Raw genomic sequence first — 13,013 nt, 5'->3', positions numbered from 1 at the left:
AAGTCATATATTTCCCTTGCCTAAAACCCTTAAGTGAGTTTCCATTTCACTTAAAATAAAATTCCAAGTCCTCACCAGACCCTACAAGGGTATGGCCTCTGCCTGCCTTTCTGAGTGACCTCCCAACCCTCTCCCCTACCTCCCTGTACTTCAGCTTCCAGAGCCCCCTCATGACGGAAAGGGCTGAGCCCACCCTGTTGTTCTCTCAGCCTGAGATGCCCCCACCAAGATCTTTGCAAGGCTGGCTCTTGGGTCTAGCTAAGCCAGCACCTCCTCAGTAGGGTCACCCCTAACATCCCAAACCCCCAAAGAGTCATTGCCCATCTCACTACCTGGTTTTATTTTTTAATGGAAGTATCACCATCTGAACTTATTTTGTCCTTACTGCCTTCTTGTTTATGTAGCTTCTTTTTGCCAGAATGTTCCACGAGAAGGGGCACTTGTCCTATTACCTCATTAAGCTCTGTGTCCAAGCCTTGATTTCATACCACACAGCCAAACCCTCGTGTTATCCTCTTTGCACTAGGAGGTCCCATGTCACAGAAGGAACTGGCCTGACACCACAGTGCCTGTGGAAGGCATTTGGACCCAGAGCAACCTACCTCCACCATCATAAAGTGTTGTCTCCATAAATATTTGTGGCAGAAAGGCAAAAGCAAGAAAGGCAGAAGAGAGGAGTTGCATGGGTCTTACTCTATTTATATAGTCCCTCGTGCTCCCAGCCACAAAGACTCTGACCTCCCTTTTGCAGAACTCTAGGACTTCTCTCATCCAGGCAAGTCTCAGGGTCACAGAAGATGCTGGGTTCCTGGGAGCATGGAAAGTAAGAGTCCTTCTTAGTCACTGGTGTGTTGGCTGGAGCACCAACCACGAGGCACAGCCTCTGACCTGGAGCTAGCCCTCAATAAAATACATGTTGACGGAGTAAATAAGAGTAAGGATGAAGGAAGATGGCTGAAGGCAATCCAGTTTCCCCCATCCCTGATGGCACTGTCCATCAAGGAGGCTTTGAGAGCATTACAGCAGGCCTCAATCTTAAAGTTCTGAAAAATCCAATTCCTGGATCTCACCTCCAGATTCTGTACTTCCAGGCTGGGGAGCTGATGCAGAGCCGGACTGCAGAGTCATGGTATTCAATAGTAAGGGTTCATTGATGGCTAGAATCCATATGAGGATTTTCTCCTTTATTGGGTCAATGGCCCAGAATTTCTGGATAATGATGAAGCTCTGTCATTCCCTATGCTGCATGGAACCTTGTACCCGGTGGGCATCTGATATTGATATTATCATGTTGATATTATCATGTTGGTTGATATTAACAGTAATAAACCTTTCCCTTAATCCTTCTGAGCATCTTCTAATGAGGAATCCAGTTCTGCCATGTCATTGTGAATGACTGGCTTACAGGTCTTGAGATAAGTATAATGTAATTCATCTAGTTATGAGGCAGGAAAATGAGTATAACCTTCCTGAATGTAGCCAGCAGGTACTGAGAAAGAGGCCAGGCCCTCGGCTCAGGCTGGGAGGAAGTGAGTGTAGCTTAGTAAGTGCTGCAAGAGTCACTTGAAAAGAAGGTGACAGAAAAACTCCAATGGAAAACCAGTCTTAAGATAATCCAAAAGTAAGTCTTAAAAGAAAGCCAGTTTGGGAAAAGGTAAGGTATCAAAGGAGAGAAATCAAGCACCAAGCATGACCTCCCAGCAGAGAGCCCAAAACAATACAATGGTCTCTCCAGTAGGCAAGATATTATTAATGAAGTACTTTTCCTTCAGAGAGATCAAAGCGTTTTGCTGTATGTCTCACATTTGCCCTCTGCATTCTGATTAGATGATGACTGTGGCTGGGACAGAGGTGAGGAAGCTGAGGCATGGGGGAATAAAGCAAAATGAAGCTGTCTGCATAATCTACCTGGGGCAATGTCAAACCCCACATGAGTGGGTCTCCAGATTATAAAGCCCAGGTTTGTGCCCACTGACATTAGCCCACAGCTCATATTACAGCAACAAAGTACAGTATAGATCAGTAAGATCCGAAGAATGAGGTATCTGGATTAGGATTTGTGAGGCTCAGACTGGCAGACTAGCTCAGATCTCTAAGATGGGCTCCCCAAAGGCTGCCCCATTACCAAACACATCCACCTCTTAGCCCAGCCCTGGGTCAGCAAGACTGAGTGGCCAGGTATGGTCTGTCTGGTGTGAACCAGGGATCCTAGTTAGGGCTCCAGCCATAGAGAAAGAAGGGAGGAGGGGGGGCCTCTTCAGGTTGCAACTCAGCCACTCGGACCACAGTAAAGGGTGAGGGTGGAGAGCAGACTGATGGGACCCCTAGGCCACCTTCAGCCTTGTCTTCCTCTCCATACTTCCTACAGGTGACTCTGTCCACATCAGGCAAAAAGCCTGGACAGGGTCCCCTAAGTTCCTCACATTATTCAGGGCCCTGCAGATGTTTCACTGGTTCCTCAAACTTAGAAGGCCTAAACCAGCACCGATCTTCCCCAGCAGATAACTGCTTCTTTTCTGTCTTCCCCGATTCAGGGAAGACCACCAGCATCCAGTTGGGCATTGTACCCCAACACCTCCATTCTGTGCCACATACAGCCATCCACCCTCTCCTCAGCTGCACCTCCTCCTGGTCCTTCTTCTCTTAGCCACTGCCTTGATTCTGGATCTCAATACTCCCTGCCAGGGTTGCCACAGCAACCTCCCTCCCTAAGCTACCACTCACAATGGCATCTCTGCAATGCTGCCAAGCTGGCTGTAATGGAATTCCTTTGTAGTTCCCCATCACTTTCAGAATTAAACCCGAACTCCTTAGGGTGGCACCAGGCCAACATCTTTATGATTTAATCAATACACCCTCCTCTCCAGTTTTTTTTAAATAGGAAGTGGGAAACTAATAACAAGGACTTAGGGATTATGCAAGTGGAGAAAGACCCCACCCTGTTTCTATGCCCCAGTTGTACCAAGAAACAATGTACCATGTCCCTGTCTCAATGCCCGGACAGGGAGCTCCCTTCCCTTCTTTCTCCACCTGGATAACCCCGACTCCAAGTATTAGTTTCCTAGTTACCACTGTAACAACATACACAAACTGGTTGGCTGAGGACAGGAAATTTATTACCTTACAGTTCTGGAGGCCAGATGTCTGAAATCAAGGTATCAGCAGGGCCATGTTCCCTCTAGAGTTGTGAGGGAAGGAATAGTTCCGGGACTCTCTCCTGGCTTCTGGTAGCTCCTTGGCTTGTGGCAGCATAATTCCAATCTTCTTGTGGCGTTAACCCTGTGTACGTGTGTGTGTGTGTGTGCATGTGCACACGTGTGCGCCTTTGTGTCTAAATCCTCCCCTTTCATCAGGATACATACCTGGTTAGAGCACAAGCTAATGACCTCAATTTAACTTAATTAACTCATAAAGGTGCTAACTCCAAATAAGGTCAGATTCTGAGGTACTAGGGCTTAGGACTCCCACATATCTTTTGCAGGAGGGGACAATATTCAATTTGTAACAGTCCTTAAAGCCACAGTTTACACATCACCTCCTGGCTGAGCAGGGCTCGGTGCCCTTTCTCCTGCACTTCCCTGGTATCCTGTCTAGTCCCTGTTACATCATACTTAAAACCCACTTCTCTGTGTCCCCCATCCTACCATAACTCTGAAAAAAAGAACCAACACCTTCATCTCTGTAGTCCTAGGTCCTCCTCTGCCCAGTGCTGGGTACATCATGGGCATCAAACATTTGGGGTTGAGGAATGAACACAGATGGTAATGGATTTTGCAAGCTGTGCCACTGGCCCCATTACTTGCCTTCATCACAGGAATACAAGGGAACACACGGTCAGCAGGCTTGACTGACCTCTGTCCAGACTCCAGCCTCAAGGACAACTAGATGAGCTGGCAAATTTAGTCCATTTGTCTCATACCAGCCTGATCCTGACAGCTGTAAACTTCAGCAAAGACAGGGACCCATGGGGCGAAACTTCAGGATCGCCAAACCTTTGCCTTGAATATCATTGTTCAAGTATATGCATGAATGGTTGCCAAAATGAAGAAAGATTTTTTTATTCTGGTTGATTTCCCTACTGACCTTTCTCTGAGCCTTATGAACCCGTTCTTCTAGAAGGAGATCCTTGAGATGGAACAGCAACTGTAGACTCAACTACAAAGTGCAGCTCACCTCTCCTCCAGCACATGGAGAAGTCAGGAGGCCGCAGATTTCACTGCTTCTTCACGGCTCGCCCCCTGCATGCCAAAAGCTACTTGGACCTGGCTCCAGACCCTGCTGTGGCCGGAGAAAACTGCTTGGTGCTGGGCCCTTCGCTTCTGTCTGTAGCACCTGCCTTCTCAAAGCAAGTTTTGAAATTAAAACCACTACATTCCACCTCAACTATAGAAAAACTTTGACAATTCACTTGGAAGTATGGGTCACAGCTGCCCTTCAGTAACTGCCATTACAAAGATCGTGCCTGTGTTGAGGTTTTTATCTCCACCTTAATGAATTGTGAAACAGGACCATCTTCTCTGTGCAGGACAACTCACCCAAGCAGTTCTGGTCAATAAGCATATGTTTAGATTCGCTCTTTGGTTCCCAGTGTGCTCTGGTGGGTTTGTGGCAGCATAATTCCAATTTGTCTCATACACATCCTTTTGATGTGCTAAGATCCTTCATGGTGATGGCAAAGTCCATGATCAGGTTCAGAGGAGTAATGCCACACAGGTGGGAACGTACTCATACAGGAAGAATCCTGCCACTTCCATGCTGCAGAGATTCTTTAATGTTCTCAAGAACATGAGAGCCCATCCTGAGAGCCTCTGCTTTGCACCACTTGTCATTATACTAAAAATGTCTAGTTTTTTATTGTATATCACCTCATTAACAATAATTGTGGTCATTTATTGAGCATCTGCTAAGTACCATTAAGACTTCACAGCAATCCTAGCTGTGAAATGGAAAGAAAATGAAATGAAATGCATCCAAACAGGAAAGAAAGAACTAAGATTGTGTTTATTTGCAGATGGTATGATCTTATATGTAGAAAACCCAAAGATTCACCAAAAAATTGTTAGAACTAATACACAAATTCAGTATTATTGCAGGATACAAAATTAATCTACAAAAATCAACTGCACTTCTATATATGAACACTGTATCTGAAAGAGAAATAAAGAAGACAGACCCATTTATAACAGTATCAAAAACAATAAAATATTTAGGAATACATTTAACTAAGAAGATAAAAGATCTGTTACACTGAAAACTATAAGATATTGATGAAAGAAACTGAAGAAGACACATAAATGGAAAGATATCCCATGCCTGTGGGGATGGGATAATCAGAAGAATTAATACTATTAATACTATTTATTAATATTAATACTATTTAATACTAATTAATACTATTAAAATGTCCATACTATCTAAAAACATCTACAGATTCAATGCAATCCCTATCAAAATTTTAATGGCATTTTTCACAGATGTACAGAAAATAATCTTAAAATTCATATGGATACACAAAAGACTTAGAATACCCGAAGCAATTTTCAGAAAGGAGAAAAAAGCTGGAGGCATTACAGTTCCTGATTTTAAACTATATTACAAAGCCACAGTAATCAAAACAATATAGCATTGGCATAAAAACATACAGACCAATGGAACAGGATCAAGACCCCATAAATACGGGGTCAACTGGTACTTGACAAGGGAGCCAAGAATACTTACTGGGTAAAAGATAGTCATTTCAGTAAATAGTGCTGGTAAAACTGGATATTCACATGCAAAAGAATAATAGCAGACCCCTATCTTACACAACTCACAAAAATTAACTTGAAATGGATTAAAAACTTAAATATAAGATACTGTAAAACCCCTAAAAGAAAATATAGGGAAAAATCTCCTTGACACTGGTCTTAGAAACAATTTTTTTGGCTATGACACCAAAGGCACAAGCAACAAAAACAAAACTAAACAAATGGTATTACATCCAATTAAAAATCTTCTGCACAGCAAAAGAAACAATCAACAGAATGAAGAGGCAACCTATGGAATGGAAGAAATATAGGCAAATCATATATCAGATAAGGGGTTGATATCCATAATATAGAAAGAACTCATATAATTCAATAGCAAAATAATCATAATGATAATAATCATAATCATCTGGTTAAGAAATGGGCAGAGAATCTGAGTAGACATTTTTCTGAAAAAGACATACAAATGGCCAATAGTACATGAAGAGATACTCAATATCATTAATCATCAGGGAAACACAAATCAAAATGACGATGAGATATCATCTCACACTTTTAGAATGGCTAAAGAGACAAGAGATAGTAAGTACTAGCATGGAAGTGGAGAAAAGGAAACTTTTGGTGGGCATGTAAATTAGTCCAGCCACTATGGAAAACAGCTTAAGTTTCCTCCAAAAATTAAAAATAGAGTTACCATATGATCCAATCCTACTTCTGGATACATACCCTAAGGAAATAAAGCCACTATCTCAAAGAGATACTGCTACCCCACCACCATGTTCACTGCAGCATTATTTACAACAACCTAGACATGGAAACAACCTGAGTGTCCACTGATGGATGAATGGGTGAATTAAAGAAGATGTGCTGTACACACACATACACAAGGAATATTTTATAGCCATAAACAAGGAAGAAAGTCCTGCCATTCATATCAACATGGATGGAACTTGAGAGTGTTATGCTAAATGAAAGAGGTCAGAGAGACAAATATTGTATGATCTACTTAAATATGGGGTCTAAGAAAAGCTAAACTCATAGAAAAGAGATTAGAAAGGTGGCTGCCGGGGGCTGGGAGTTGGGGGAATTGGAGAGATGTTGGTCCAAGGGTACAAATTTCTAATTATAGGATAAACAAGTTCAGGGGATCCAATATATTGCACAGTGACTACAGTTAACAATACCTGTATCATATAAAGTTGGTAAGAGAGATCTTAAATGCTCTCTTCATACACACAGAAATATTTTAATTATGTGAAGTGATGAATATGTTACTTAACTTTACTGTAGTAATCATTTTGTAACATAAATGTATCAAATAATCACATTGTACACCTTCAACTTACCCAATGTTATGTCAATTATATCTCAAAAATGCTGGAAAAAAGCCTTCACAGCAACTCTCTGAACCTTTATCCCCACTCTATTAGAGAAGAAACAGATGGCTTATCTGCCAAATACTCACATGGTCAGTAGGTGACAAAGCCAGTTGGCCAGCCTGGGTGTATTTGATTCCTGGGCCCATATTCTTCACTAAATCATCTTCAACACCTTCAGGTCTCCAGTAATCACAGCCAGAAATAAAACTCTGAAATGGATGAAAGACCTGGATGTGAAACAGGTATCCATCAAAATCCTTGAGAACACAGGCAGCAAACTCTTAGACCTCAGTCGCATCAACTTCTTCTTAGAAACATCGCCAAAGGCAAGGGAAGCAAGGGCAAAAATGAACTATTGGGACTTCATCAAGATAAAAAGCTTTTGCACAGCAAAGGAAACAATCAACAAAACCAAAAGACAACCGACAGAATGAGAGAAGGTATTTGCAAATGACATATCAGATAAAGGACTAGTATTCAAAATCTATAAAGAACTTACCATATGGTTTCACTTACTTACAGAACATAAGGCATAGCACAGAGGACATTAGGAGAAGGAAGGAAAAGATGAGGGGGCGGAAATCAGAGGGGGAGACAAACCATGAGAGACTATGGACTCCGAGAAACAAACTGGGGGTTTTAGAGGGGAGGGGGATAGGGGATGGGTTGGCCTGGTGATGGGTGTTAAGGAGATTATGTACTGCATGAAGCACTAGGTATTATATGTAAACAATAATCTTGGAACACTACATCAAAAACTAAAGATGTGCTGTATGGTAACTAGCATAATGTAATAAAAAATAATTTTTTAAAAAAAGAACTTATCAAACTCAATACCCAAAGAACAAATAATCCAATCAAGGAATGGACAGACGACATGAACAGATATTTCTTTCAAGAAGACATCAAATAGCCAACAGACACATGAAAAAGTGCTCAACATCACTCGGCATCAGGGAAGTACAAATCAAAACCACAGTGAGATACCACCTCACACCAGTCAGAATGGCTAAAATTAACCAGTCAGGAAATGACATATTGCCAAGGATGCGGAGAAAGGGGAACCCTCCACTGTTGGTGGGAATGCAACCTGGTACAGCTACTCTAGAAAACAGTATGGAGGTTCTCAAAAACACTGAAAATAGAGTTACCCTATGACCCAGCAATTGCACTCCTGGGTATTTACCACAAATATATAAATGTAGTGATCTAGAGGGGCATGTGCACCCCAATGTTTATAGCAGCAATGTCCACAATAGCCAACCTATGGAAAGAACCTAGATGTCCATCAGCAGGTGAATGGTTAAAGAAGATGTGGTATATATATATATATATATATATATATATATATACAATGGAATACTATGCAGCCATCAAAAGAAATGAAATCTTGCCATTTGCAACGATGCGAATAGAACTAGAGGGTATTATGCTAAACAAAGTAAGTCAATCAGAGAAAAACAATTATCATATGATCTCACCGATATGAGGAATTTGACAAACAAAACAGAGGATCATAGGGGAAGGGAGGGAAAAATGAAACAAGATGAAACCAGAGAGAGAGAAAAACGATAAGAGACTCTTAATCTCATGAAACAAACTGAGGGTTGCTGGGGAGTGGGGGAGGGAGGAATGGGGTGGCTGGGTGATGGACACTGGGGAGGGTATGTGCTATGGTGAGTGCTGTGGATTATGTAAGACTGATGAATCACAGACCTGTACCCTCGAAACAAATAATACATTATATGTTTTTTTAAAAAAAACTCTGAATGGAACAAAACTGAACTTTGTCCTCTTGCACTTCCAGCACAGAGTACATAAACTGATCTTACTGGCATAACTGGAATCTTCCTCAATTGTCTCTTCCACCCCCTGCCACCCCCAGTTGTTGAAGCAAATGCTGGGATGAGGCAAGAAGGCCACCCAGTGAAAGCACAGAATGAAGCGGCTCCAAAGAGATGAAAATAACCTCCCTGTACCCAAGTAAACCTCAGTATATTGGGCCCTGTGGGAAGCCTTGCAGAGCCTCGATATAACAGCTGTGACTTAAGTTCCTGTCCCCACACTTTCTACAGACTATGCAGAAATGACATGGGTTCCTGTATGCCTCACAGGGAAAGCAACCCACCTCCCACCAGGCGAGCAGAGACAAACATATGTCATGGGTTCCTATAGACATCCCTCCTTCCACCAAGGCAAGAAGCCAGACTGGACAGGAGTCCAGGATTTGAGTCCCAAAGATTTGTAGGAACGGGTATATAAAGACAGGAAACTGAAAAAGGGCCTCAGCTGACCCCAGCAGACAGGACTAAATACATACTTAAAAAAAAAATTCATTTCTAATTCATACACATGGATAGAATGACTATCCTGGGAACATTTGCCCAACTGGAATCACAACATTTCATTAAAGCATTGTTGACCCTGCGGGAGAGGCTGGGAGCACTGAAGGAGAAGTGTCTGCATCCCTTCTGCTTAAAGCCTTTCAGTGGCTTATCTTCTCTTTGGGAGAAATCCCAGCTTGTTAGTCAGCACAATGTGGCTCCTGCCCTAGCCCCAGGCCATCTCATGCCTCTGCTCCTGAGCTTCCATAGATGCTCTAACACACCTTGCTCTCCTCTCTCCAAAACAGCTGTGCCTATACCCAGAACATTATCTCCATGCCCTCCTCACCAGCTGACAGCTGCTCATCATTCACATCTCCACCTACCACCTCCTCCTGGAGCCCTCTCAGCTCCCCTCATGTGTAGGTCGGACACTTCTAAGTTTTCTCCTAACACCTCCACTCGGTATCAAAGCAGTTATGCTGATGGAAACTATTACAAGACAGAAATCTCCCTGAGGGTAGGATCCAGATCACTGTGTTGTTATTATGCATTGAGTGAGCAATATTGTACTGGAAACACAAACTATAAATGAATGGAGCAAATGAATTCAGGGATAAAGCTTGATTTATTCTCTCTGCCCCTGAGAGGCCTCCATCTGCTCTAAAATTAGATCCCTATCATCTTGTCTCCAGGGTCTGTCCAAGCAGGGAGTGCCAAGCCAAGGATCCACTCATATTCTTTGAGTTTGACTATCTCCCATTAAAAATATAACCCATAAACCCAGACCAAGGCTCCATCCATCAGATATCAAAGGCCAAACCTGACATGATCAATAAGAGGGCTGCTCTTGCCGTCAGCACCAGGAAATGAAGAGTGATCCGGGCCCCGAAGCTCAGGGACACCAGCAGCTGCCCCAGCTCTGACAGATTACCTTGGATGCACAAAGAGTGTGTCTAAGAAGCAAAGAGGTTTCCTGTGCAGGAAGATGAGAACTGCACAGATATGAAGCTTAGCTGGTTGAGAGAAATTAGCAAAATGTTACTCTGTCATTTAGATGTATTTTCATTTTTCATTTGGCTCAAAGATATACTACATTTTCTTTATGAATAAAAACTGCTGCCAAATAACAATGACCTGCACAGGAGATGGAAACCTAATGTAGATTCCTTTTAATCCTAGAGCAGGAGAATAAAGCTGTCTCTTTATTATCGATTAATCTGACCAGATTGGAGAGTATTTTGGCCTTTTTCTGCCTTTAGATAAAAGACCTCAATGTGAGACAGGAATCCATCAGAATCCTAGAGAAGAACATAGGCAGTAATCTCTTCGATATCAGCCACAGCAACTTCTTTCAAGATATGTCTCTAAAGGCAAAGGAAACAAAAGTGAAAATGAACTTTTGGGACTTCATCAAAATCAAAAGCTTCTGCACAGCCAAGGAAACAGTCAAGAAAACAAAGAGGCAACCCATGGAATGGGAGAAGATATTTGCAAATGACAGTACAGACAAAAGATTGATATCTAGGATCTATAATGAACTCCTCAAACTCAACACACACAAAACAATCATATCAAAAAATGGGCAGAAGATATGGACAGACACTTCTCCAATGAAGACATACAAATGGCTATCAGACACGTGAAAAAATGTTCATCATCACTAGCCATCAGGGAGATTCAAATTAAAACCACATTGAGATATCACCTTACACCAGTTAGAATGGCCAAAATTAGCAAGACAGGAAACAACATGTGTTGGAGGGGATGTGGAGGAAGGGGAACCCTCTTACACTGTTGGTGGGAATGCAAGTTGGTGCAGCCACTTTGGAGAACAGTGTGGAGATTCCTCAAGAAATTAAAAATAGAGCTTCCCTATGATCCTGCAATTGCACTACTGGGTATTTACCCCAAAGATACAGATTTAGTGAAAAGAAGGGCCATCTGTACCCCAATGTTTATAGCAGCAATGGCCACGGTCGCCAAACTGTGGAAAGAACCAAGATGCCCTTCAACGGACGAATGGATAAGGAAGATATGGTCCATATACACTATGGAGTATTATGCCTCCATCAGAAAGGATGAATACCCAACTTTTGTAGCAACATGGATGGGACTGGAAGAGATTATGCTGAGTGAAATAAGTCAAGCAGAGAGAGTCGATTATCATATGGTTTCACTTATTTGTGGAGCCTAAGAAATAACACGGAGGACATGGGGAGATAGAGAGGAGAAGGGAGTTGAGGGAAATTGGAAGGGGAGGTGAACCATGAGAGACTATGGACTCTGAAAAACAATCTGAGGGGTTTGAAGGGGCGGGGGGTGGGAGGTCGGGGTACCAGGTGGTGGGTATTATACAGGGTACAGATTGCATGGAGCACTGGGTGTGGTGCAAAAATAATGAACACTGTTATGCTGAAAATTAAAAAAATTAAAATTAAAATTAAAAAAAGGAGGAGGCTTCAGGGGAAAAGCAACGATGTGCCAGTCACCCCAAGAGCAGCAGCTGCCCCTGTGCAAACTCCACACTGGCGGACTCTCAGCCAACATCCTCCCCAAACATGAAAAGTGGCCCAGGGAAAAGACCCTTTAGGCCTTTCACCCAGTTCTCAACAATCTCTCTTCTCTGGACAATGCCCCTTGCCAAGCTAGGCGTTCCAGTCATATTTACACTGTGACCTACCCTCCTGGCTATGGTAACATATGTGGGCCAGAGCTGGAAATTCAGAACTGGGGTTAAAAGTGTCCAGTTTCAATCTGGGTTGGTCCCTGGATCGGGGAAAGCCCAGAGTCTTTGAAGACAGCCATTTTCTGCCAAGTGGACAGAGGAAGACAGTAAGCCAGTGTGTGGGATAAAAACAAGCCAGAAGTAGCTGCAGTGACAAGAGAGGGACTTACTGGATTCCTTCACCTAGACCCTCACTACTCCCTTTCTCCAACACTTTCCCTTCTGGCCTATACTTCTGTCCACTGTAAATGAATTCCCACACACCCTCAGACTCCATGGAGCTCTACTTCTACCTGACTGATCCTCCTTGACTTGACAGAATGCTGGATGGAAAGAGCATTGATTTCGGTGCTGCATTTTTTCGTCTCCCCAGATCACAAGTGCACACAGTTTCCCCAGCACTCAGGTGTGCTCAACACATATTTATTGAAAAATAATGATATTACCCTCCTTGAAGGCTTCTCAGTGAAGGTTACTCATTCATTTTCTTCCTAGACACCATGAAGAAAGGTGGACATTGTCCCTCCTCCTTACTGCTGCTTCTAGACACCATTCCTCCTCCCTTATAAACACAAACAAAACCCCAATAACGGCTACTCTTCTCTCAAGTTTATGACATCACAATCATTCACCCAGCTCAACTGCATTCCTCAGACAAGTTCTCCCCCACTTAACGTGGACCCTCATCAGCCCTGGGTCCGATTCCAGCCTTTGGTAATTGCTCCTCAGGGTTCCACCGAATTCGTTTTGGAGTAACATTTGGTAATGGCCTGGTGAGAACTGATATGTCTGGATCACAGTAGCTACACAGTTGAGACCATGTATGCTAAATAGG

The 13,013-nt window shown here is 42.8% G+C and overlaps 1 long non-coding RNA gene across 1 annotated transcript in view; it reads right to left on the bottom strand.

Moving 5' to 3' along the window:
• The window catches only part of LOC131826765 (uncharacterized), a 30,835-nt gene extending 18,107 nt beyond the window's left edge, over positions 1-12,728 (bottom strand). The window contains exons 1-2 of the long non-coding RNA XR_009351734.1: positions 12,625-12,728; positions 7,213-7,335 (exon numbers count right to left, since the gene is read on the bottom strand). This is a non-coding gene — a long non-coding RNA (uncharacterized LOC131826765). The remainder of the gene's footprint in view (positions 1-7,212; positions 7,336-12,624) is intronic.
• Between the last annotated feature and the right edge of the window lie 285 nt (positions 12,729-13,013).

The sequence above is a fragment of the Mustela lutreola genome, chromosome 3 (assembly GCF_030435805.1).
Source record: "Mustela lutreola isolate mMusLut2 chromosome 3, mMusLut2.pri, whole genome shotgun sequence".
Lineage (NCBI taxonomy): Eukaryota > Metazoa > Chordata > Mammalia > Carnivora > Mustelidae > Mustela > Mustela lutreola.
This window is presented reverse-complemented; position numbering and strand designations above follow the sequence as displayed.